Here is a 27,752-nt window from a genome sequence, read left to right on the forward strand (position 1 = left end):
TAAAACCATGGAGAAAAAGGGCCATCTTCCTGGATCATCCTAAATAGTGATGGACAGGGACAGGGTGTTGTTTTGATTAGGTCCAAATTTCGTAATATTCGGAAATTTTTGGAATTTCCGAATTCGGACCTAATTTTCGGCCTCGAAACGTAAATCAGATCGTCATAATATCTGCGACATCGGGGCGGTTTAAGCCTCATGGAGCGGTTTTTGGGCACAGCGACGGGAAAATTGGAAACATCGGTGAAAAGTATGCCCACGTCGTTATGGATGGAGCGATCGGCTTCATTTCTTGGGGCGGCATCGCCCGCTATACAAGGTGTTTCAGAAAGACCTCCCGTAAATTCAGGGGGACAAAAAATAAGAATTTTTTGTCTTATGAACTATATGTCTATCTCCTCTTGTTTTCGAGATACAGAGCGACAAAATAAAATTTTTTAAATAGAATTTTTACGAAAATTTCCAAACGGTGCGAAATATTTTTATGAAATTTGTTATTCTAGGGTTTTTAAGGACATAAGCCCGATTGATGCTTTTTATTTTTTAGGGGTAAAACCTACCCCTAAGTGAAAAAAATTGAAAAAATTAAGATTTAAGCATTTTATTGAGAAAAATCTTGTTCAAGCACAAAGATTAAATAATGTTCCATGTTCTCGAACATGTTTTATGATATATTTGATATTTTTGATCCTTTATTTAACCCTTAAAAACTACCCCTATCCAAAAAATTATAAAAAATTACTTTTTAAAGATTTGCACAAAGATTAAATAATGTTCCATGTTCTCGAACATGTTTTATGATATATTTGATATTTTTGATCCTTTATTTAACCCTTAAAAACTACCCCTATCCAAAAAATTATAAAAAATTACTTTTTAAAGATTTGGAATTATTAAATCGTGCAATTATTTAAAATAAAAGTTACCTTATAGCTAATAAAAGAATTTTTGAAGCCTGAAATGCTTTAACGGTGCAATTATTTTTAAAAAAAATCCCTCATTGCTTATGAAAGAATTTGTATCTCACAACACTTTTCAACCCTTATAAATCACCCCTGTGCTAAAAAAATGATACAAAATTACGTTTTAAATCTTGGAATGCTATAATTGTGCAATAATTTAAAATAAAAATTCCCTTATATTTTTTATACACGTTGACGCACACTTGAATCCTAACATTTTGCTCTAAAAATGAGAAAGCCTATTTTGTTCCGAAAAAATGTCATTGGTTTTTTTCCCATAACTCGGTTAATTTTGAAGCTATAGTATCGTACAAAAAGGCATTTTAAAGATAATTTCAAGAGCTGTAAGATCGTTTGCATATAAAACCTTTTAAGTCTTTCGTTTTTGAAAGGGAAAGGATACTTCAAGCGGCGATATCTCCTTTATTTTTTATGCTATAAGAATAAAAAAAAGCAAAATATTTGTTGAAAAAAAAGCTAAATTTTTGTTATCATAGTTTCAGAATTATTATATAAATAAGGCTTTTTTTTTTGAATAAAGAAAAATACGTTTTCAACTTTTACCGTGCATTATTAAGAAAAAGCATTCTAAACCGGTCTAACATCAGGATCGTATGAAAAACACTAAAACAAAACTAATTGTAAAGGGTCTATGATTAATTTTAATTCTGATGGAAATGGTATAGCGTTTACTGCTCATTTTTCATAAAAAAAAAGCAACCCATCTGTTTTGACGATAACTACTTCAATTTTGCTCTAATTAACTTTTATAAGTGCTCATTTTGAAGGTGTTTTTGAGTACTACAAAAAACTCCGGGAGCGTTATACACGAATAATTAATTATTTTTTCCGTTATTTGACGTTGAATACATCGATTCGAGTATTCCTCCCAAAACAACTCCCCTTCCACTAACCATATTTCGCTTTGTGTAGGACGTACAATGATTTCCAGCGTAATTTTTGAAAAAAAATTCCACCCCCGAGAAGGGGTGTCAACCCCCAACAGGGTGAAAGCGTCAATCGGCGCTATGTCACTAATGTTCATTGACCTTTTCTTTAACCATCTGCCAAATTCCAAGTCAATCGGTTCAGTTTCAAAGAATTCGGAGGTAAAAAGCTTCAATGACTGTACTAATACAGTTTTTCATAGTATCATATTATGCAGCATTCCAGTTACGTAGCCGCCGTCGCTTCTGGCGTTTCAAATTCAATATTTTACAAATATTTGTGCTAGTTGTGACGTAAAAATTTTATTTTTCATTACTTATGGGTACATATATATATNGTTAATTAAAATCAAGGCTGAGTAAAAAATGACTAAATAATAGTTTAATTTAAATCATATTACGGAAAAGTCCATTCTAAATTGGTTTTATATAGAAGAATAGAGTCAAAAATCGCTCAATTGATAGTTAGCAGTAACCCGGACTTGAGTAAAACTCACTCATTTCTGATGCAATAGTTTCACTCAGTTGTACTCATACTAATAGAATGAAAATTTCACTCAATCAGGTGTGGACAGAAATTATACATTATTGAGTAAAATTGAGAATTTTTTTTGCAGTGTAGGTAAGCAAAAGTAACGTATTAAATGAATCACTTGTAGATTATATATATATATATAAAATCATATACTGTAAAAATAGATCTGTAACACATTTATTCATACTTAATTCACTCCTTTTAAATATTTTAACACTCGCTAATTGTACTTAACTTGAACGTCAGTTCAGAAATGAAAAATCGAAACTTTAAACGATCGGACTCGCCCATAATTCCCTTCCACACCGGGAATGGATTAAATCTCCGACAGCCGCTGAAGACTCATCACGTGTCATCGACTTAATTGCCGGCATTACCGAAACTATTACAGAAATCTAATTACGGCAATATGCTCAGAATTCCGAGATGACAATTATCCTAATTTGCACCTATTATATCCCGTCTTAACTATAGTTTGCCGGCTACGATTTTAACGTCAAGACAGACTTAATTGGATAGGCATTTTACCACCATAGTTTCGCTCCGAGGCAGAGCTTCGCTGACTTGTTGTTCCATTCAATTCTCGGCGCCTACTAAGTGATTTTAATAAAGTTACAAACGATAATCTAATCTAAACCTATCGGGTTTTGTTGTAACGAGGGTATTTGGGCTTTACCCGCTCGGTGTTGTTAAAATTTGGTATTTGCGGATGGAAAATAAATTAGAAATACAAAACCGGTCGATATTGGAATGCGAATAATCTACAAAACAGAAAACAAAAATGCGACCAACAGAATTTATATATACACAAACGATATGAATATTTTTAAGTTGATGATGGTCCTGGAGAGACGAAACGTTACATATAAAAATTGATTATGCCATTCGATAGATGGCAAAAAGTGGCCATGAGAAAGTGTTCTTCTTTTTTCAATATCACCTCAAACAAGGCTGAAATGAAACAAAAACGGATTTCCAAAATTTCGTTTTTTTTTCAAATATTTCGGAAACTAATCATGTTAGCCTTGATTTTTTAGAGGCCCCCTGAATACGCAACTTTGCCTCCATTCGAGCTAGTTTGTATCACTTACCGTTTTCGAAATCCCTGTAGTGAGAAGCGAATTTGTAACAGCCTGTATATTGATGTTAATTTTTCATCCGAATGGCTTTAAAGAAGGTAATAGATTCCTTGAAGCCGATTATCTTCCTTTACTTTGGACGGATTCACCCTAAGTCTATGCACCACATCTTTATTGTACCTGTGGCATTTTGAGTGAGCTTAATAATGACGCCTAATGCGTTCTCTGATGTGAAGATGGCAAGGTATTTCTCGTAGGTTTGCACAGTCTTTGTTGAATCCGGCGAACACCAGTCACAACAACAGAGTTGTCGACCCACAGCCATTCTAACGTAATCGCAGATTTCCACCTTAGTTTGACGAACGGTGGTTGTATTAGAGACTTCAACTGTATCCAAGAAGGTCGATTTGGCTGATAGGGTTTTCAATTTTACACTGCAGAATGCCGTTCCTTAGATTTACTTGTTTGGTAAGCATGCTGTAAACCTGTAGAGTGGCAGAATTATCAATGCATCTCCATGTTAGCCTATTGAAGTTTCAGTAGGAAAGTCATGAGCTATATGAACACTACTTTCGCCATTCTCCATGAGTTTGGAATGTATTGTAGAGGTGAAATTGAAAGTAGTAGATGATGCAGTTGATGGATAATATATTCTGACCCATGCTGTAGTAGAATCGGAAAGATACCATAAATTTGCTTTTTTTTTTTAATGCGGAAAGCTTGTAAATAACTCTGGAGCCTCTATGTGAAGATATACCTGCGATTGGTTGGATCCATGTAAATGACGATCAAAAAGGTGTACCGATGCTTCTTTGGTGGTATACACAAATGTACCATCAGCAACCCTGAGAGCACCTATACTAGATTCGTGGTTTCATTTTATTATTTTGTAAATTCTTTAATGCTTCCACAAAATTGCTTCCAAGCCAGTCGTTTGCTGTGCTGAACAGGCATCTTAAACTGATCTGGTGCCTATTGTATTGGTCTTATTCAATGTCTAGTTTTGTGGATTTGGCCCTGCTATATAGCCGATGAGCTTCTTTTCATTTTGGTTGTAGAGTTTCACCAAGTAAAGTTGTCGATACTCTAGACTTAACTGGACAGCTCTGTTCGTAAACAGACAATATTTTTCGCCTTTGATTTTCTGTACACTGTTCTAACAGTGCGAAGCTTAGAATTTGATTCCAGGACTTCAATCTTAGTGGTCTTGTACTCATATGTCCTGGGGATTATACTGGTCTCCAGACAGAAATTAATGATACAGTGACCTGACATGGACAAATTTGATGTTACGTATCAGTAACGTGGCCACTTATTTTTTACCCCAGAGCGGGACGCCCTTAAATTATTGTTGTTATAAAAATAAATCACATGTTTTATACTATAGTTACGAATAATATTTATTAACCCAAGCCATCTAGTTTTACTGTAGCCGAGAAGTTTCTGATATTCCGTGTCAAGCTGCATGTATTATATATATATATATATATATATATATATATATATATATATATTCACACCGCTGGTTGTCCGTTCTGTGTTGACTGCTTGATTGCAAAAGGTCCGAAGTCCGTATGTCGAAAATAAATTTCGGAAACAAGAAGTGTGTGACGTCATACAGTAGAAAATACTTTATAACTCGGAGACGGTGCGTGGAATCGAAAAAATAATTTAGAAAATCTCCCCAACTCTCCTAGTTCTGTCCGTTCTGCGTTGAATGCAAAAGGTCCGAAATCCGTATGTCGAAAATTAATTTCGAAACCAAGAGGTGTCTGGCGTCATACAGTTAAAATAGCTTTATAACTCGGAAATGCGTTGAATTGAAAAAATGTCTGAATCGAAGAGTGGTAATTGTTAGTTTTATTGTTTTTTAGAACAATTGATTAAGTTAATTTGAATTGATTTAGTTAAATTAACTAGTTTAATTAACAATTAAAATAGATTAATCCAAATAAATTAATTACAAGTTGCAATTAATTTTAACTCAATTAAATTAATCACAATTGCTTTTTTCAAGTCAATTAATTAATTGATTGGAAAATTTAATTGATTAATGTTACCATTATAGTACGTCTAAACAATAGACCTAATAATAATTAATTATTGTCCTATTTAGATATATTTACGATATTTTCAAATTTTTATGTGTATGATCCGTTTAAATGTATGTATATTAATTTCGAGTAATTTGAATGGTGTCGTGAAGATGGCACGACTTACATATTGCTTCTGTAATTTCGACCACAGTTGATAGGGGCCCGTCAGATGCTTCAGAAAATCGTGATCGCTAAAAGAACAGGCCTTAGCCGGCAAGTCTCAACTGGCAGGTTTCAGCCAGGATAGGAGGAGGCCCGCCGAAGAGAATTAATTTCAACACCGTATATCCTAATTAATCATTTATGAGTTGCACTGAATATTTAGTTAATTAAAATCAAGGCTGAGTAAAAAATGACTAAATAATAGTTTAATTTAAATCATATTACGGAAAAGTCCATTCTAAATTGGTTTTATATAGAAGAATAGAGTCAAAAATCGCTCAATTGATAGTTAGCAGTAACCCGGACTTGAGTAAAACTCACTCATTTCTGATGCAATAGTTTCACTCAGTTGTACTCATACTAATAGAATGAAAATTTCACTCAATCAGGTGTGGACAGAAATTATACATTATTGAGTAAAATTGAGAATTTTTTTTGCAGTGTAGGTAAGCAAAAGTAACGTATTAAATGAATCACTTGTAGATCCTATGTACCAAAAAAAGTTCTTCAATGTCAAGTTTAGTTAGTCCAATGAAATTAAACTTTGTATTTTAAAAACTTTTTCTCTGTCACTATATTCTTTCTTGTTTGAGCAAGGCCAGCAATTGTTATTCCAATTTGACTCCAAAATTTTGTTTAAACTCAACTGGCCTTGGTTTAAGCACACAATTCTGTTGACATATCTAAATACAAGTGGCTGTGTCTAACAAATATATTACCAAGATTCTTCTACTTAGCTAATTGTTGCCAATATTTTGTTGGCCGACATATACTTAAATTTAATAATTTTCATCAGGTAGTGTTACAATTTCAATTTTTTTCAAAATGGTGTATGAAAATGCACTAGGTTATTATATCTACAAAGACTAGGCAAAAATATTGACTTGGTATTCTTTTAACTTTTACTTTTAAACACAATTCATCCGTTAGGTACATATATAAATATAAGCAGGTAACTAAAATAAAAGCTAACCAAGTGAACTTATTGAACTTGTGTGGATGCTTAGATTTTGTATCGACTCCTTGCCTGTTACATAAACAACAATAACATAAACAACTATTACTGAATGTTTTTATTTACTTCTTAAACATTTATTCATATCACTATCCTATTTTTAACTTTAATAAAATGTTTTAATGAACCTATTTGAACGCCATCTTTATAGACAAATTTAAATTTAAGCCTACAGCTTTAAAAAAATCCAGTAGTCCTATATGAACTGCACGAAATACCAAAGTAAATAAATTTATCTGTGGAGCTTCTTCATTCTACAATAACTGATGAAAAGATCTGTGTTTGTGTATGATGTAGATAAAATTTAATCCATCTATTAATTTCAGATAGAAAAAAATAAGTTAACAGTCTTTTTCACTGGGCAGGCAAACCTGTTCTGGACAGATAAATGGACGTGTTCCGGCATAAATTTCAGTTATAAATATGCATAACCCATATTTTAAAACTTTATTAATAGCCTTAATTTAACACTAATGTAAATGGAATTCGCGTCAGATTCTTTACTGTCAAGATCCCTTTTCCCATCATGTGTTAATTTAAATATAGGATTCGTTATTTATTAATTGGATATTATTAGTCTCTGTTACACATTTGTACACAACTGGAACCATTTTATAAGTATACCATTAGTCGGCGAAGGGTTTTAAGTAATATGTAATATAATCGAACATTTTTCTCAGAAAGTCTACACTTTTTATTTGAGAATTATTAGGTTTTAATTTAATTTGCATTTTCGTTAAACACGAAAATTTTTATCTCATTTTTTTATTCATGCTATGAACAAACTATATTTACATATTTTTCTATATTTAATTTATATTTATTTGTTATTATTTTTATATGGTAGAAATTTAGCTTTACTTTGAGTGAATTAATTATTTTTTTTTTAAAAACAATTCTTGTAAAGCAATTGGAAAGTTTAACTATTAATACATAATTTACTCCAAAATTTATGAATATACGAAAATTTGCCAAAAGTACAGAGTTTTCTTAAATGCATTGTTTTAATCAAATATGCAAAAATATACAGGGTGCCCCATTATAAATAATGCATTGCAATATCTTCTTTCAAGAAAAACTTTACAGACAAAAGTTGGTTCGGGGGGGGGGGGGAGGAGATATTCGATAGTGACCTTAACTTTGATTCAAAGTCAACCGTAGAGGTTGTAGGTTAACTTGTATTTTTAGATATGAAGCCCCTCTTCTGATACTGGAAATGGATAGAGTGGAAAACTTTACGATCATATACGTCTTTTTTTATTGGCTAAGGTGACCCTAAAGGATTATTTTAGAGTCAAAGTGACCCGAAATTACTGTCAAATATGGTTCTGAATAAGATTTTGCTATATTTTTCGGGAAATCACTTACAACGAAGGATTCTGGTTGAAAGTTTTATGGTTTAATGTTGACCTCGACTATGACCTAGAGGTCAAGCTTGAAGGTTTTTTGAAATTCAAATCAAGAAATAGGAGAACCCTGTTTGCAGATCCATTAAGTTATGGCCTAGCCAGTCAAGGTAAGATCGGCATAACCAGGACGGATCACAGCGAGTTTACCTTAATTGGCCACGTCATAGCGATCTTGCCTTGATTAGACGGGTTGAAGTGATCTTGCCTTTACTGGCTGTGTCATAGCGATCTTGCCTTGACTGGCTGGGTCACAGCGACTTTGCTTTGACTGGCTGGGTGACAGTGATTTTGCTTTGACTGACCGGGTCATAGTGATCTTGCTTTGACTGGCTAGGTCATAGTGATCTTGCCTTGACTTCCCGGGTTATAGAGATCTTTCCTTGACTGGTCGGGTAGAAGCGATCTTGTCTTGACTGGCTGGATAATAGCGATCTTTCCTAGACTGGCTCGGTAATAGCGATCTTGCCTTGAATGGCTGGGTTATAGCGATCTTGCCTTGACTGGCTGGGCCATAACGACCTTGCCTTAACTTAATAATAATAATATAATAATGATACTCATTGAGTAGTAATAATGATACTCCTCATTCTAACTACGAGAATTAGCCCATAAGTCGGAGACTTGTGCGAGACAGGAGGCGGCATATTATTATTAGGCAGGCCGCATTTGCGCCCAGGAACGACTTATGTTGGTAGGCCCTAACCACCATTCAGTGTAGGAATGAGGGAAACCTGGAAAACCTCATTAAATAAGGGGGGGGGGGGTGGTCAAATGCCAACCGGTGTCAATCTCTCACATTGACCCAAGCCAACATTCTTACACCTTACCATACCTGCACAGAGGGTGCCAATGCTCCGTACAAGCATAGCGAATTAATTATTATATTAATGGAGCTGAAAATAGGGTTCTCCTATTTCTTAACTTGATTTGACCTTAAATGTCGGTTCTATTTTATATCTACTTGCATGTGCATGTGATTATTGAAATAAAGTGACCTAATCTGTGGGTGCTGTGAACACCTGACTAGTACCGCACTAGGTACACAGACAAGAACTAATAATTTTGAAACCTGTATATGTCTGGTGACTTTCTCATTGTTAGTGGATGGTTTCTTATATTTATTAGATATTGGGGGTGTCAGCGGGTGCATATAACCTATAGAGTGGTTGTTTCTCACAAATAGTTAAAATGAATAATTTTTATTTATAACAGTATATCAATAATGTATTATTTCAAATTCAATCGTTTAACAGAAGTGATTATCATCCACTGCAAACACGAGAGCCATCAGACCAGATGATCGGATATTGGCATTCGGATATTAAAATTTAATTTTTTTTTTGTAGCATAAGTGCGTACAAAAAAATTAGGACTGCATTCCTTGGAAAATCTTAAATGGGGGGGGGGGGGTTGTTTTAATTGGAGCCTGTCCTAAAAAGTTACAGTCCATTAAAAATATAATCAAATGAAATTTGGAATAATTATAGTACTTATAAAATCATAATATAAATATATATTTTTTTTTTTGGAGAAATGTGGGTACATTTAAAATTCTCGAATGGCTTTTTCAAAACGTTGGCTATTTTGAATAATTTTTGTAAAATTAATACTATTTCTATACCTACTAAAATTAAAAAATTTAACATAATTATTTACTCCTTTTTTAAATTTAATATACCATCCCCATTTAATGGACTGTCACTTTTTAGGGGAGGCTCACACTCGCCCGACAACATTTTCTTTTCACTACAAATTAAATAGCAAGTGGTATATATATTAAGTATGAAATATGTATCTTCAACTGTTCCGAATTAAAAACGCTAAGGTAATTTTGTAAGGACGACACTTTCTTTTTTTAGCATTCTAAGAACTGTTGAGTGATCCATTGAATAATCCATGTTATTAACTAATGCTACTTGGCGTTAATTACTACTGGGAATTTTCTTGAAACGTTAGTAGAACATCTAGTTTCCTATTATTGAGTATTTGTTTTGTAATACCATTAGGGAAGAATTTTGCTTTCTGTGAATTGTGAAATTGTTTCTCAATTGGGAAATTAATTATGAAATAATGTACAAACTTTTCACTGAATCCTGGTTTTGTCCCACAACCAATCATTATTAGAATTTCAGTTCTTTCCGTTTCAGCAGGCTTCATGTTGATAAAAAACCCTTTTAAGTATCTCTAGTATATCAGCTTTAATTACTTAAACGTGAATTACATCGATTTGAATGTAGTCTTCTTGATCATTTACATTGTTTGAAAAGGCAATTATTTCCCGTAGCAGCCTATATATCATTTACTTTTGGGTAGGTACAAATTTATTAGATTTGTTACTGAGAAAATCATTATTCAAGTGATTTGTTAATTGTAATTTTAGATTTTTTTCTTAGACACTATAAAAATATTACTTATTGATATGGTTGAATAGAGAATTACAAGAGCAGTCACTTGACCCTCATTTGTATTAAAAATAACATCGATGACATTATCACTGTCACACAGATGACTCAATATGTAAAATAAATATCTCGCAGAAAGCACTAAAAAATCACTAGAAAGGTAGGCAAATCCGCTGCGCGGACTTGACCTTTATCTCGGGCCGCGCTACGCGCGACTCGAGCACCGCTCCGTGGTGCGTTCTCTGTGGGTTGGTAAATAAATAATATATAACATTTTCCCAAAAAAGAGAAAGAATGCGATCCGCCCGCGATTCGAACCCCGGCTTCGCAGTCGTGAGTTTACAAAATGAGCTACGGCGATCTAATGCTGGGTGGAGCCAGCACGGGCTATTTGAAACGTTGGTTCTCCGCGAATGTAAACAGAAAATGAAAATGTTCAAATCAAGTTGCGTCTCTAAAAGATCGAAACCGATGCCTTTGATAATACCGTACGCCTCTTTTAGCGGCCGAGTGTGGGAGCGGGAGTAACCTACAGCTTTTAATATACATACTAGAAAGGCAGGCAAACTCCGCTGACGCGGCGTTTGACCTTTCTCTCGGGCCTTCGCTCCGCGGTGCTTTCCTCGCTAGTTAGTAGATATAACATTTTTTGAAACACCCTGTACTTTGATTTTTAAACACTCTGTATATAAAAGTATGAGGAGAATGTTTTTCAAAAAAGAGTAGGCCCCGCTCGAGAAAAGAATAAGAAAAGTTTCTTCCAAACTTCCAGAAAGGCATCTGGTTAGTAAATATAAAATTTTTCATCCAAAGACTACGTAGGTAAGGCAGAAATAGTAAAAAAATAAATTAAGACATCTGCTTGATAAATATACAAATTTTCATTAAAAGACTGTAGTAAATAAAGACAAAGCTAAAAGTGAAAAGGAATAAAACTGCCCTTAATTCTATAGAACATCTAGTATATGGATTTTCTTCAATAGATTTAAAGAAAAAAAATAACAAAGTGAATAAGGGAAAATCTGGTACACCTGTGTCAGTTTTATGGAACATCCTGTACATAAATTGCAAGAAACACCTGGTTAGTCGGGTATAAGGTTTTTCATAAAAATATTGCAGACTTCAGTACAAAATATAGAAAAGGAAAAAACATTAAGGAAAGTTTCGTTCTATTGGTCATAAATACTCAGTATAAAAATTCAAAAAGACAACTGGTTAATAAGTATACAATTTTTCATTAAAAGACTTTAGTAAATAAAGACAAAGTTAAAAGTGAAAAGGATAAAAATTGACCGTTTCAGATATGGATCAATTTTATGGAACACCCAGTACATATATGGATTTTCTAAAAAGCGGCTGGTCAGTAAATATACAACTTCAAAAGATTTCATGAAAAAATTAACAAAATGAATCAGAGAAAATCTGGTCCATCTGTGTCAGTTTTATGAAACATCCTGTACATAAATTGCAAAAAACATTTGACACCGTGTGTAGAAATATCTATTTGAAAATTTAGGTAGGTAGTGAAATGAGAAAAAAATCCTAGTCCGTCTGTGTCATTTTTATGAAACACTCAGTATATAAATTTGCAAAATGCCTCTGAGTTCTACAATATAAGATTTTTCATAAAAATATTGCGACAATAAAGGACCCCGCACAAACCTTATGGGAAACTCCGCTCAATTTTAATGAAATTTTGGGAATAGGTTGTTTTTGTTATGAGGAACAAAAGTCTTCATGGGCCCAAAGTTCGCTAATGGACAGTTTCCGAGATATTCGATGTTAAAAGTTGATAATGCGAATGCGTATCAAGTACATGTTTAAATGCTTATTAGTCGCGTAAAAGCTCCATGAAGCTTAAAAACTGTATAATACGTATATATTCGTCTATATAGTGCGTATCCATTCGTTTGTGTGAGTGTGTGTGTGCGTGTGCGTGCGTGCGTGCGTGTATGTGGTACTTTTCATAAACAAATAAACGAATAGGCTAGGAGTGATGCTATAGTAATACTTCTGTATCCACGTGCAATCTGGTCAGCACACTTAGCCATTCTTCTCCATCAATTATATATTTTATTTGAGTTATTAGCGTATGATTGTATCCAAAGTAACTCCAGAGTAACACCCAGAGATAGAGTAGTCGAAACAACTTTAGGATACAGTTTTTCGCGTGTTTTTAAATCAATATTTCAAAGTATATATCGAAAAATAGCGTGTTTTTAAATATACCTTCTTATTCTGTTAGAAAAAAATATTCTTCTTTATTTAACATCGTAGTTTAGATATCCAACTGTGAGTAATCTATCGATATCGATAGCAGAGAATATTTCATGTGAAGATATTAGAAATATTAAACTATTATTTATGAGTACGTCAAATATTTAGAATGTTGAAAAATATCAGTTTCGTTGGACTATTGTCAAATACTTCTTAATCGATATTACTGTTCAATTTCCATTCACTTGCAGTTTTTGCTGTGTTATACTCCCGATATTGCTTTGGTCATTATTTCACAGGTTTGTTCATTTTGTAATTAGCAGTTGAGCTTGTTGCAATATAAATGGCATTCAGACTACAAATTCAATGTTATAGTTGCGATCGGGCTTTCGCCCTGCGAAATATGGTACATTTAAATAGAGTGGTAATGTTAAATGTAGACGTTTTGGAGATATTGCTATAAATCGACGAAATGACGCAGGTCTGCCTCCAGCAATTGTGACACCCGAGACTCGAATATGTAATAATTGCTTCCAAACTATTCGTCGTGAAATTGAAATAATAGATAGAGCAATTATTACATATTCGAGTCTCAGGTGTAACAATTGCTGGAGGGTGACCTGCGTCATTTCGTCGATTTATAGCAATATCTCCAAAAACATCTACATTTACCACTCTTTAAATGTACCATATCCCGATCGCAACTATAACCTTGAATTTGTAATCTGAAAGCCATTTATATTGCAACAACCTGAACTGCTAATTAAAAAATAAACACACCTATGAAATAATGACCAAAGCTATATCGGGTGTATAACACAGCAAAAACTGCAAGTGAATGGTAATTGAACAGTAATATCGCATAAGAACTATTTGACAATAAGTCCAACGAAACTAATATTTTTCAACATTTGAAGTACTCATAAATAATAGTATAATATTTCTAATATCCTCACATTAAAATGTGATATCGATATCTATAGATTACTCACAGTTGGATATCTAAACTACGATGTTAAATAAAGAATATTTTTTTCTAATAAAATAAGTATATTTAAAAACACCCTATTTTTCGATATATATTTTGAAATACTGATTTAAAAACAAGCGAGAAACTGTATCCTAAAGTTGTTTCGACTACTCTATCTTGGGTGTTACTTTGGATACAATCATTACATTGTTTTCAATCATACGCTAATAACTGAAATAAAATATATAATTGATCGAAAATAATGGTTAAGTTAAGTTAACACACAAACACACGCACACCCACACGTACGCGCGCACACACGCACACACACAAACGAATGGATACGCACTATCTAGACGAATATATACGTATTATACAGTTTTTAAGCTTCATGGAGCTTTTACGCGACTAATAAGCATTTAAACACGTGCTTAACGCGCATTCGCATTATCAACTATTAACATCGAATATCTCGGAAACTGTCCATTAGCGAACTTTTCATTAAAATTAACCGAACGGAATTTCCCATAAGGTTTGTGCGGGGTCCTTTCTGAAATATACAGAAGCCTCTACACGATAATTTTGACTTGTGTCAGTTATGTAGAACATGCAGTACCTATATGGATTTTCAAAAAAACCCTTTGGTTAGTAACTATATAACTTTTCATGAAAAGATTTAAAAAACATTAGAAAAAGTAAAAAGATAAGTAAAATCAAAGTTCACCTGTGTCATTTTTATGAAACATTCGGTACATACCTTTGCAAAAGCATATGATTACTACGATATAAGATTTTTCATAAAAATATTGCAATAAATAAACTGAAATAATATATAGGAGCCTCTGGACCGTTCGAATTTCAACGCAATTTTTTAGACACCCTGTATATAAAAAACCTATTTGAAAATTTATATTTTTTTGTTATAGAAAGGTTTAAAAATACGAGTTCATATTTAAAATTAAATTACGGCAGTAACGGAAAAAAATATCGTGGGGTAACCTCGTCTGAGATTGAACCGCCGACCTTAGGAATACAACGGGACGTTGCTTCATCTACAATCCGTCTGTACTGATATTTTAATGGTCATTCACAGCTGAAGTAATCAACAATTTTTGTAATGTTATATTTGCATTTTTCTAACACAAAGTCGTCTCGCAAAAGATACACAATGATATAACACAGACAAATAACGACATCCTATGACTTGGAAGAGTCTTTAACTCCAACTTATTTCTACTGATTCTTAACTTTTGACGTTTGGGGAGTAATACGAATGCAATATAGTAAATTAACGAAGCAAATGTACTAATACAAAAGTTCAAGGGTTTAGGTACTACGGATTGGTTTAAAATTATGCAGTTTTAGAGGGCAAGTACTTACGTTAATTCGGGGGACAGGTATCGTAATCGTAGGCATGACAAACGATACAGCTACAAAAATGTAAATAACAACCTAACCTAATAATAAGAAATACCTGTATATGTCGTGGCGTAGCAATGTATTAAGTTTAAAAAAATGCCTAGTAAGGTAAAATAACGGTTCGCCGCGTCCCTACAGACGTCTTCCCCGTGTTTCGCGTTTGGCGAATTATTTTGACATAATTAATTTGACGTTTCTAACGACATTCGAATTTTCTCCGGGTGGGCGTGTCTTAAAGCTTCAATCTTTACGGCTTGTGAAATGGTCGTCTGTCGTCGAGGAGACCCCAAAGAAAGGCAAAATTAAATATGAAAACGCGAAAAGAACTTTACAAAAATGCTCCTGAACGACTAAGGACGAACGACTGCGCACCTGTGCCCAGTCGCACGCCATTCCGCGGTTTGCGGGAAAAGAATTCTGTGTGGCAAGGTATACGTTTTCCAGCCGGCGAGAGAGTGCATTTTAACGTATTTACGGCCGCATTTCGAATCTTGCGTGTGATTACGCGGAAAATTCTACATAAAAGGTTGGAAAAAGGCATCCTGTCTATAAATATGAGTATTTTCCGCACGGCTTTAAATATATAACGCGGAAAATAGGTAAAATAAAAAATAATTACAGGAAATCGGCGAGGCGATCGTCAGGTTTCATCGGTAAGTAGGGCGTGTCGGACTCGTGCGTTTCACACGAAAAATGGGCCACGCCCCCCGTAGGGCTCCGAGAAGACCGTAATTTAGGTAGGAAGGCGTGGAAGAACCTCCACCAGAATACCCCTAAGCGACGTGGCGAACATGGCGGGGCCTTTCGGGCCCCGCGTCATGCCTCTCTCCCAACGAAAAAAATTAATTTTCGGCGAGGACTTTTTTTAAAGTGGAAATTTCACATAGAAGGTGCGAACAGATCGCGTTTAGAATCCGACGTTGGGATAAAGGAAGGACCGAGGAGCCCTTCGGCTTGCCGTTTCGCGGCTCGCGAGGAAAGCCTTTGATATGGCAAGTCGTCTCTTTTCGCGGCCGAGTGTGGGAGCGAGGGTAACCTACAGCTTTTAATATATATGGATTACAATTGAAACTAAATCAATGTTCGAAAAATGTTTAAACACCACAAATGTCTAACCTCTTAATATGATTCGCACTAGAATCACTGAACCCCGTAACTTAAAGCACCCAGTGTAAACAGTCCAAAATTCTGTAGCGAGAGCGAAGTGTGAGTGTAATGTGACCTGAGCGCTTAAGAAATTAGTAATATGGATCCGAAATATTCACCTATTAAAGTTGTGACAAAATATTCTTAGTTTGGAGCATAAGAAACATTCTGTATAACTGGCTTTAAAACTAACCAAACAATTATATTTAGGATCTCTCAAAATGTATACCTTCAAAATTTAATTAGGATAAACAGATTATTTTTGAATATACTGGAATAATTAATTTTGGGAAATTAATTTTAACGCTCTGTACCTTGGCAACAAATGGTAGGTAAGAAATTGCTTATTTTTATGTTCTATCGTCCGCCGGATTTATGCGTTATTCTGAAACACCCCTCGTAATTATTTCAAAATTCCTGTGAAGTTCCTCTGCAAAAAATCCTGAAATAACTAATTTATGGGTAACAAATTCTGAGCGGGCTCCGAGTTATTAATTAATTCTCACATAGAAAACAGTTTATATTTAAATTTAAAATGTGAACACGCCACGCCGGCATTTGCATAATTTCAGGCATACCTTCCAAATTTAATAACCGGGACACGTTCAGTTTACATTCCCCGTAAAATATCAAAGGCAATATAATCTCCCCTTTCCAGCTTGGCTCTTGTTTTGCAAACCGGGCGCTAATTTGGACCCTCTCATTTATTTCATTAGTCTAATGAAACTTCTTTGACGACGTCTCTTTCGTATGCTCAGTGGATTGTCTACGAGAAACGAATAGACTGGTAACGGCAATCTAATTATTTATATCCTGTTTTGTTATCGATGGAGAACGTCTCACTGTTTCAAGATTTTTTGTACTCATCAGAACAAGAAAGTCGTTTTTGTATTTGTCTATCTCATCCTTGTCTTAGAATAAAAATTAAACAAAATAATTAAGAAATAAACCATTAAAATAAACTTTTAAGTAATATGAATTTTTTCAAATTTTAATTCGTCTAGTAAGAACAGTAATGTACAAGGTGATTCACATTCATAGCCGCAAGTACGAGGTCTGTTTAGAAAATAACCGAACTTTATTTTTTTAAACTTAAACTTAGGAGTCTGAGTCATATCAGCATTAATAAAGTTAAACATTTTCGATTTTTTTATCTAATCCACAGTTTTGATTGATAACTTATAACTAGCAAAATGCCAACAATTTTGGTGCCAAACTAAAACAACAAAAAAAGGCATACCATATTATTTCTTCTCTTATTTTTGTTGCCGCTATATTAAATAAATAAGTTTTTTTCTCTAAGAACCGGTTAGTATTGAGCAGAAAATTCAAGACTTCAAGACCTTTTTTGTTGTAAAATGTTAAGTGAGTTCGAAAATAATAATTTAAAAAAATCCATTGGCGTTCTACATTTTATGACGAAAACGTCGATTGACTCACACCTAACTACGCCACTAGCGGCACAGAGAATTTCACTTTGTACTAAAAATGCAGCTCTACTAACGTACAGTAACTGTCAAATTTTAAGGACCTAACATTGTTACAAATTTATTTCAAAAATAAATATATTTTTAAAACTTAAGAAAATATATTTTAATTTTGAAAAATTTAGAACATCCTGTAACTCGGAAACTAAGCATTTCCAGTTATATGTTTATAGTAATTTGTTTTCTTTAAATATAAAAACTGTGTCCTACTATGATTAGACAAAACAAATATTTTAGTAATAATAATTCTGCAAAGCTAATTATTAATAAGCTATTAAAGATTGTTCATTGCATTAATAAAGAAAAATAAACTATTATAAATATGTAAATATATAGTTATCAGAGAATTTGATGAAACCTAGTGCAACATTAAAAATAAAAAGTATATAACTACATATTGTTATGTAACTATCATTATTATACAGGCTGTTACAAATTCGCTTCTCACTACAGGGATCTCGGAAACGGTAAGAGGTACGAAGTAGCTTAAATGGGGGCAGTGTTGCGTAATCAGGGGACCAACATTATGCCTCTAAAAAATCAAGGCTAACATGATTAGTTTTCGAAATATTTGAAAAAAAAAAAAACGAAATTTTGGAAATCCGTTTTTGTTTAATTTCAGCCTTGTTTGAGGAGATATTGAAAAAAGAACACTTTCTCACAGCCACTTTTTGCCCTCTATCGAATGGCATAATCAATTTTTATATGTAACGTTTCGTTTCTCCAGGGCCATCATCGACGTCATTTTTTTAAATACGACCCTGGAAATTTTAGTACATTTTTTGCAAGCCCTCGTGACCCCCAATACTGTACTGCCTCAGCCCTAACCAGATTCAGACGTTTTGTCTCGAAAAATTCATCTTCAGTGTATTCGTTCCAAATTTATCTAAATTTTTTATTTAGATTTCTTTGTTTATTGAATTATCGTACACTGTAAGAGTCGTTAGACCCTGTGAAATCCATCGAATTTATATTTAGTTTTCTCCGTTTTAATCCAAAAATTTGATTGATGCAGCTCCTTTCTTTCAATTTTCAAAATTTCACTCTCGTATCTATGTTCAAATTTTTCACTGCACACCTAATAATTAATTTACAATAATTTTATAACTAATAAAAAAAATAAATTTAATTTTTGTTACCAATAATCAATATTGTTTCAAATTTTCTTAATATTTCATTTTCCTTTAAATTCTGATTTCATGTTAATTTATTGTCATAATACTTCTCTCTTTCACTTGAACCCCTTCCATGTAGACAACTTAACACATTATATATTGACGTCTATCATTGCTGAATTGACTCCTTCATTCTCTCAATTTTATTTTTAATTCCCAAACAAATACTTATTTTACTAAATGTGCAGCATTTCTATACATCTCAGTATACAGGGCTTTCATTAATGTCCGAGACCCACGTGACCGCGACGATAGGCAACCAACATTACATTTCCCAATACAAATTGGTATTCCATAAAAATTAAAACACTGAATCAGTCTATAGCACCAGTGGTGTAGATATTTTATTTTTATCAAAGGAAAAGGTAATTTAAGAAAGATGTCATTTTAACCGTTTATTTTGATGTATTAATTTAGAAATTTACATTAACTCAGAACTGAAATGAAGAAATCCGGCTTACACCTGGATAAGTCAAATTAAAAAAAAAAAACAATTTACAACTGATTGTTGAACATTTAATATTTATTAAAAATTTTATTTATTACATATTGCATACATCTTGCCATAAAATTTTTATGTTCGAGGTAAAAAATTAGTCACTTGTTCAAATTTAAACTAGAAGTTTTAACAGGTAGAGAATATAAATAAGTCACAATAGTTTTGTTTATGTTAGGATAGGTTTGGAACGTTTGATGTCGATACAAAACAGAAAATAATTTTACCACTCACCAAAACAATTCTACTTTTTTCCGATGCTGCGTTTTGTTAACAAAGTTAACATTCTCAACGCACAATTAAAAAGTGTTTTGGTGAGTGGTATTTTGTTTAGTTTTTATTATAAAAGGTGTTCAAAATGTCCTCCTTCATTTTCTAGACATAAATTTACCCTCCGTTTCATGCATTCCAAAAAACACGTTCCAATTCATTTGGCGTAATGGATTCGATTTCATGGCGAATCGTTACTTCTAGGTCTTCAAGTGTGTGAACTCGTTGCTTGAAAATATTATTTTTTATACGTCCAAAGAGATAATAATCTATAGGTGTAAGATCAGGGGTTCGACTAGGCCACAATCCGCAACTAATAATTCGATCCCCATAAAATTCTTCCAAATATCTAACCGTTTCTGCTGCAGTGTGTGCTGGTGCCCCATCTTGTTGAAAATATCCAAACCGTAATTCGTCATCATGCATTTACTCTAAAGCTTGCCGTAATATCCCCCTATACCTTTCACCATTTATCACTTCTCGAAAGAAAATTGGTCCTATTATCCGCCTCCTTGAAACGGCTACCCATATATCAATTTTTTGAGGATGTAACGAAGTTTCAATAAACTCATGTGGGTTTTCTGTAGCCCACGTTCTGTAATTTTGGCTGTTAATGTAACCTGATAGATGGATGGATAGCTGAAAAAAACGTCAAATTCAATAAATCATTGTTGTTCAGATTTTCATTGAATCATTCACAATACCGTATTCGTTGGTAGTAGTCTGGTGGATGCAACTGCTGAACAATAGAGACTTTGTATGGGTGCATGTGCAATTTCTTCTTTAAAGCCTTGTGACACGTTCCCACCGAGAACCCTATCTTTAAACGATATAAAATTTTTATTTTTTTACCACATATAACACTCTCAAATTTGTGCTGCTTCATTTTGTCTACATGATTCTGCTCTGCAGTTAACACTGTAGACTCACATTCTCACAACGTCTTATGAGAATTTCAGATTAATACACACAGAAATTAATTTTAAGGCTTTTAAGTTAATTATAAATGTAGTTTCAAGTATTTAATGTGTGTAACATAAAAACTACCTGCATACCTGTTTGGGCAGACAACTGGGGGATAGATTTTTTAGAGCTCTGCTCCATACGTTCTCGAATATCGTCAACTGCATTTTCAGTTAAAACTGTAGGCCTGCCTGTTGATTTCCCCTTACAAATACAATGTTTTTCATCATATCTCTTGACAAGTATTGATTTGTGCTTCCCAAAAACGTCATAATCAACGTCTACATCAGGGAAAGCTTCAGTGAATTGATCAATACAGGATTGTAATGAATATGACCAAATTCCATCTGGATTTCGCGTGGCACTCCGAAAATGTGCTTTTAAAATATAGCATCTTGCTCAGGTGTAAAAGGCATAAACATAACCTTAAAATACATTATTTACTTACGTAAAAAACACAAACAAATTCTGTAGTTCTAAAAAGAACTGTTGTCAGTAAAGTAAATAAACGTAAAAATGTTGGTACATCAGAAAAACAATCAAGGGAAAACGTACTGGCATAAGAAAGTATTGACGTAAACTATCGGCCGCGGTACCGTGGACGCCTCTGGACTGACAGCTGGTTTAGGGTCCCTAAACTTGAAATTTTTCGTAATAGCCAACTTAAGAAAAATTTATTGATAGTGACAACCAATTTGGTCACGTGGGTCTCGGACATTAATGAAAGCCCTGTATATCACATTGAGAAAGCACACAACTACACAAGAATCACTACAACACAGCACAGTTAACGTTTCGAAAAACGTCGCATTTGATAATGGAATAGATGAACAAAAATAAATTTTGGAGTGTTTTCCATTTTCGTGCATTTTTTTAAATAAATTCAGGGGACAATAGATCGAAATCCAAAAATGTCGTGTTCTTCAAGGAACAACTATTAAGAATATTTTATGTTTCCTCTGAGCAATTAATACTAAATTATGTTATATTGCTTCTATTCAACTAGCTTTGAGATTTTTGAGGTAGTAATTTTAAAACCCTGCAGGTATAGCAAAAGAAGCCAGCAACATGTATTATGTCAAATTAAAGTTCTAGTGTTAGCACTTTTTCAATTATTCTAATTCTAATTTCAAACATTTTTAAACTAAGCAGTTAGTTCAGAAGGCCTTGAAACTATTTATAGTCGACAACTGAAGGAATTTCATTACAATTTTAAATGTAATCTTTTGTTCTAGAAAGACGAACGAAAACGGTGTAATAGATTGTTCTAGTAGTTTCATTGCCTTAGTTCACTGTTTCTAAGAATTTTCCTCTCTAGCAAGAGGAAATCGTTCCATCCGTCGGGCAGCTGAGGCTCAACTTCAAAATTAGATTAAACAGTGCATGTTCCAAATTAGAATCAAACCCAATAACGGCCGCAGGAAGATCCTAATAGCGAACTTTAGCGGCTCCGGAACGTGTTCGCATGTCCAAGGTCGGAGTTGACCATTCCGGCAACGATCCGAACCCTAATTCGATTTGTTTGCTGGCGCGCAGATGGATCGGAAAGACAACATCGCGTCCTCGAAAGCGCCCTTTGATCCCGCAGGGTTCTAATGCACCGTGTGTTGTTTTATGTAAGACGTCAAACTCGATTTGGAATACATTGGGGATGTTTGAGTTTTCATTGCGTTATGGCGCTTGGGATGCGTGACTGGAGAGCGTTTGGAAATCTACATTTTGTGGTTATTAAGGAAATAGGGTCTGAACTTTAGTAGGGTTCACATGAAGAAAAGTATCCAATCTGTTCCTTAATCCATTTAATAATAAAAAATCAGCTATGAAGAAAGTAGTATTACAAAAATGTAATAATTAAAAAAAGGCAAACAATGTAAGGGGATGGAAATAGGCATACAATACAATGCAATACAATTTTATGACCCATTAATTACTCAATTTGAGCAATTTTGATTAGGTAAGTATAATAGTGTCGGGCGCAAATGCCAATATTTTGCATCGACGTAAAAAAATGGGAAAAGTAATGGGGTCCGTACTTGTAAAAAAAATTCTACGTCCTACTTTCAAACAAATACATACCAAACTGGTTAAAAATAATACCTACAAATGTTTTTCATAGTTTTCAATTATTTCGGAAATGAAAGAGAAATAGTTCTACCTATTTTTGAAAGTATTTTAGGTTTCTAAAATTACGAGTATTTAGAAAATGGTAAACAAACTAAGGATTTTTATAAATTATTGACGAAGTCAACAGTTTCGAAAATTCTGTAAATTTTCGGTTTACTATTAAACTCTCATTCTGTTCAACCCGTGTGCCCCTCTATGCTCATCGTACACAATGCTACTGACTGCGAAAAAAACATGTGCTGTACACCCGACCAAGAAGTTTTACTCGCTGCACTCCACTACATTTCACTCTTATAATTTGTTAAATTTACGTTTGTTCTTATATTACAGTTTTATTGTAGTATTTTGTTAAATATTTTTTAAATTACTAATTTTTCCGTTTGTTTCGGGGTTGTTATGTCAACATGTGACATCTAACATTTGTCTGACATTGTAACTAATTGATATTTAAATTTCTATTTCAAATGATTATATTTATTTAAATTAGATATACTCATTGAAATTTTTATTTTCTTTTATTAGTGTGACACTAGGTTTATCCTTGTTTTTGATTATGTATTATTTGGTAATAAATTAAGACACTCCATTTGATTGAGAATTAGGGTCTAGTTTACATTTAATTTTATTATAACATTTATTTCTACTTTATTATCATTATAATTTAGTAATCTCTTATTAACTTAACTATCATATTAACAATTGCCATCAATTTTCTTTTATAATATAAAATAATCCAATATTTATACACTTTTGTTTGTACAATGCACTTATTAGTTACTTGTTACTGTTTGATTTAATTACAATATATTCTTATAATGTAAAGAATGCAGTTATAAGAGGGCAACGATTGTGTCATTTTTTATGTGAATACAACTATGTACATAAAAGAAAATCCGCACTGCAGCCGTCTTAAGGGCCCCATATTTTTTAAATAGTGTTTTCCGCAAAGACAAATAATTTCAAACATTTAATAACTGAATAATCTAAAGCTTATCAAATAATAGGAATGTTATGTCATGCCACCTGAGTATTTTCAAAGACGCCGCAGTAAAACGAATAAACAGGTGCAAAAAACGATCAAACCATCAAGGTTTTAGGTACTGAAATCTACGAAAATACTAACTTTTTTAGACCTAACTCCACATGTAAATATTCTTATAACATTTACATGCTTAGTCCTACACATAAAATTGTTTACTTTTATTTATAAGTACGTAAAAATAATTCTTAAAATGTGGGGTTAGGATAACAGAAAACGCATGTTTTACAAACGCTTTTTTTAGATATTATTTTATTTGGGTAAATTTAAATGGTAACAATGAATAAACAAAACATCAAGGATTTTATTTTTGTGCTTACTTTTGTTCTACACGTTTTACTTTTCAAGATTTCAGTACCTAAAAATGCCAGAAATTTCACCATTTCTTGGCCAGGGATATGGCCACCTTAATCGATTTTATATTAAAAGATATAACAATTTTATGAGTTTAGTTAGTATTATAATACAATTATTCAACAAGGAAATATTAGGAATTTAAAACTCAACGTTATTCTACAGCATTTTAGACATAAATCAAATTCCCATTGAACTATGGTAATTCTTTGCCCGGATCTAGTACTTGAAGTTGGAACAACAATAAAAATGATTTAGGACAAATTCTCAGGGAATTATAAATCACTTGCCGTAGCTACTAAGTTCATTATAATATCGGAATAGTCTTTCCGCCGTAAAAACGATTTAAATGATAACTTCCAGGTTTATTTCTTTTGTGCTAAATTATCGACGTTCTCCTGCACGATAAACTTTTTTTGATATCAGCTTTATTGGCGGGGCGGATCGCATAGCAATCTTAAAGACACTTTCTACACGCAGGGTTGAAATTATTTCCTATTGTAAATAGGTCACTATATTGTTCGTAGCTAATAAATGTCCTTTCAATTAAATTTTACTCTTTTAAATACTCTTTTTAAAACATTGTTCAAAATGATGAATATAAATTGTTAAAAAAAACACATTACAACATATACTTTCAGTTAGATAATATTCCCATTTTACGGCTTTTATCAATTAGATGCACGATGAAACAACTTGAATTAATTAAAATGATAATATAATAGTTGCTGAAATCAGTTAGTTAGGAAAAGTTCGATATTGTGTAAAATCATGTTATCTAAAATAGATGATTTGTTCCAATTTAATTTTGATAAAAAATTTTTTACAAAATTTTTATTCTCATTCTTCATAAGGTTAGTCATTATTCGTAATTTAATTGAGATAAATAATTATCGACAATTTGAATAACCAGAAAAAATTTACTACTAGTTATGAAAACAACATAACCGTAGAACAGAACATGAAGGTCGCGGACAGGAAAGGCTGTAATATGTTTTCGACAACGAAGAATGTGTATATGTAAACAGTACCGTGTGGCGTGTACTACAGGAACAGTAATTACAAGCCTATCATGTAAAAAAGGTTCAGGCATTAAATAACAACGATTTTCAGCCCCGTGTAGAATTTTTCGGTGGGTTCGACATCAAATAGCACAAGATCCGCATTTTACAAGCAAAGTGCTTTTAACGGATATATGTTTTTCTTTTACTAGAGTCGGCATACTAAATTTTCACAACATTCACTATTGGTGTGATGCAAATCCTCGCGTTTACAGAGATTTCGGTTCCAGCAACGATTTTCAGTGAGTGTATAGTGTGGTGTATTTGGTGACAGATTACACGGTCCGATAGAGTTAACTGCACGTTTAAATAGTGCTTCTTATTTAGAGTTTTTTACAAAACGTGCCCAACTGTTCTTCATGCATGATGGTGACCCTTATTCAGTTTGTGAATTTTTACATACCATCTTTCCGGAATGCACGAAATGATTATGTACGTTGGCCAGCACGAAGTCCACATGTGAACCCTTGGAATTTTTTATTTGGTTTCGTATTAAACAAAATCTGTACCGAACGCCTATTGTCGATGCAGCAGATCTACAACAAAGTATTTTAGTTGCAGTTAATGAAATTCGACAAATGCCGGAAGTATTTGCAATTTTGACCGCCGTATATTAGCACACGGAAATAACTTTGTTGTCAGTAAAAAATATTGATATTTTGCTAGAAATGAACACTTTTCTTCCTCAAGCTTCTATTTCCGTCATACAGATAACATTGAGTCATTAGTAAAATATTTTATTTATTTTTAATTGATATATTTCCTCTGATAACCTCGTGGTCATCAGTGGAGAGTTGGAGGAGTTTGAAGTCTTGATGTTGACTTCTGTTCCTTTCATCCTTTCCTCTAGCTAGTTTATATAATTCACTTTTTCCTGAAGGCTTTTCTTAAGGATCTGATCTATCGTCATTGATTTTCTCCATTGCTCCGTTCCAGTTCTTGCATAAAACTTCTTAATCTAGTTAGTTTCGAATTCATATTGGCTATAATGAATTCATTAAAAGTTTTGCCTACTTCATTTAGAGTATGATGATGGACCTTCGTGTTTTTTCCTTTTTTTCTTTCTTGGGTAACATCTTGGAAGGATATCAAGACTGTCTTTCGCAAAATAATGTTACATGAAAAGTACATCAGTATAAATAAAGTTGTAGGAATAAGAGTAATTTAAATAATTGTCATAAGAAAATAGATATAAATGTTCAGAAATGTTCATTAATTTATTGTTATGGTTACAATAACTATTGTTCGATACAACTGCATAGTAATAAATAGCAGTGTAGATTACAAGTAGATTACAGTTTAATTCAGTTTTCAAACATCTTCCTTATTTGTGACCTATCTATTATTTTGGACATTGTTAAGCATTTTAGTGATTTTACAATTGTGACTTATGAAAATAATATTAGTATTTGTATTTTGATATCAAAGAAGTTATTTAAAAAAATCAATATGTAAGACTAAACACAGCTGAAGAATTTAATAGAAAATAAGGAGTAATAGGTACATAGCACAGATTTAATTCGCTATTTCCACTTTTTGCATTGTCTAAGTGGGAATAAATAGTGCTTTGAGAGCTACATGAATCTGCAAAGTAAATTACAATAATTGGGTTAGCTTCTTTTGTAGAGAAAACGCTAAATATTTGTTTGCTTTAGTTAATTCATTTGAATGTTTGTAGAAAAAACGTTTTATTCGAAGTAAAAAAGATTTTTGTGGCTGGTCTGTGATTGCTCTCTTTAAACAGTCATTTGTCAAACCAGCAAGCCTACACAAAAAACTTTACTTTTACGATTACATTAAGTCCAACCATTTTTATATAAATATAAATCTTTTCGAGGCCTTCGAAACTAATTAAAAAAAGAAAGTAGTAGAGCAAGTAATAATAGCAAGTTATAACAGATGTTGACTGTTGAAAATTTATTTTTCTGAACTTACTTTTTAACGTAGGGAGTGGACTGTATAAAATATTATTATGTCATCGAATATATTATGAAAAGAACAGTGGGTGATTAAAATTGACAGTAACATTGCTAACTCCAAAACGGCTAGGTACTGAAGTTGAAAATATCTTTGAACGCTTGCCCCTTCTATATTCCCATATCGAATTAGACTTTTAATGCGTCGTTTCTTTATTTTGCGCTATTTGATATGTAGATTTTAAACATTTGTGTGAAACAGTCAATAAACAACACCTGACTTTTTCCAAGTTGTATAACAGATAACGATGAACAAAAAGAGAACTAACACAGACATTTTTAAATCTTCCTTTCTTTTTTATAAAACAGCATTTAGGTACTAACAAAGTAACGCAAAGAGAAGTGACGAGTAAAACTGCTCTTAAATTCTACCACTCTCTCTATAATATATTTATAAGGAAAGATGCGAAAACAAATAAATAAATAATTTGTCGCGCCTTGGCTATAC

This window comes from Anoplophora glabripennis, unplaced genomic scaffold (genome assembly GCF_000390285.2).
Source record: "Anoplophora glabripennis isolate ALB-LARVAE unplaced genomic scaffold, Agla_2.0 scaffold901, whole genome shotgun sequence".
Taxonomy (NCBI): Eukaryota; Metazoa; Arthropoda; class Insecta; order Coleoptera; family Cerambycidae; genus Anoplophora; species Anoplophora glabripennis.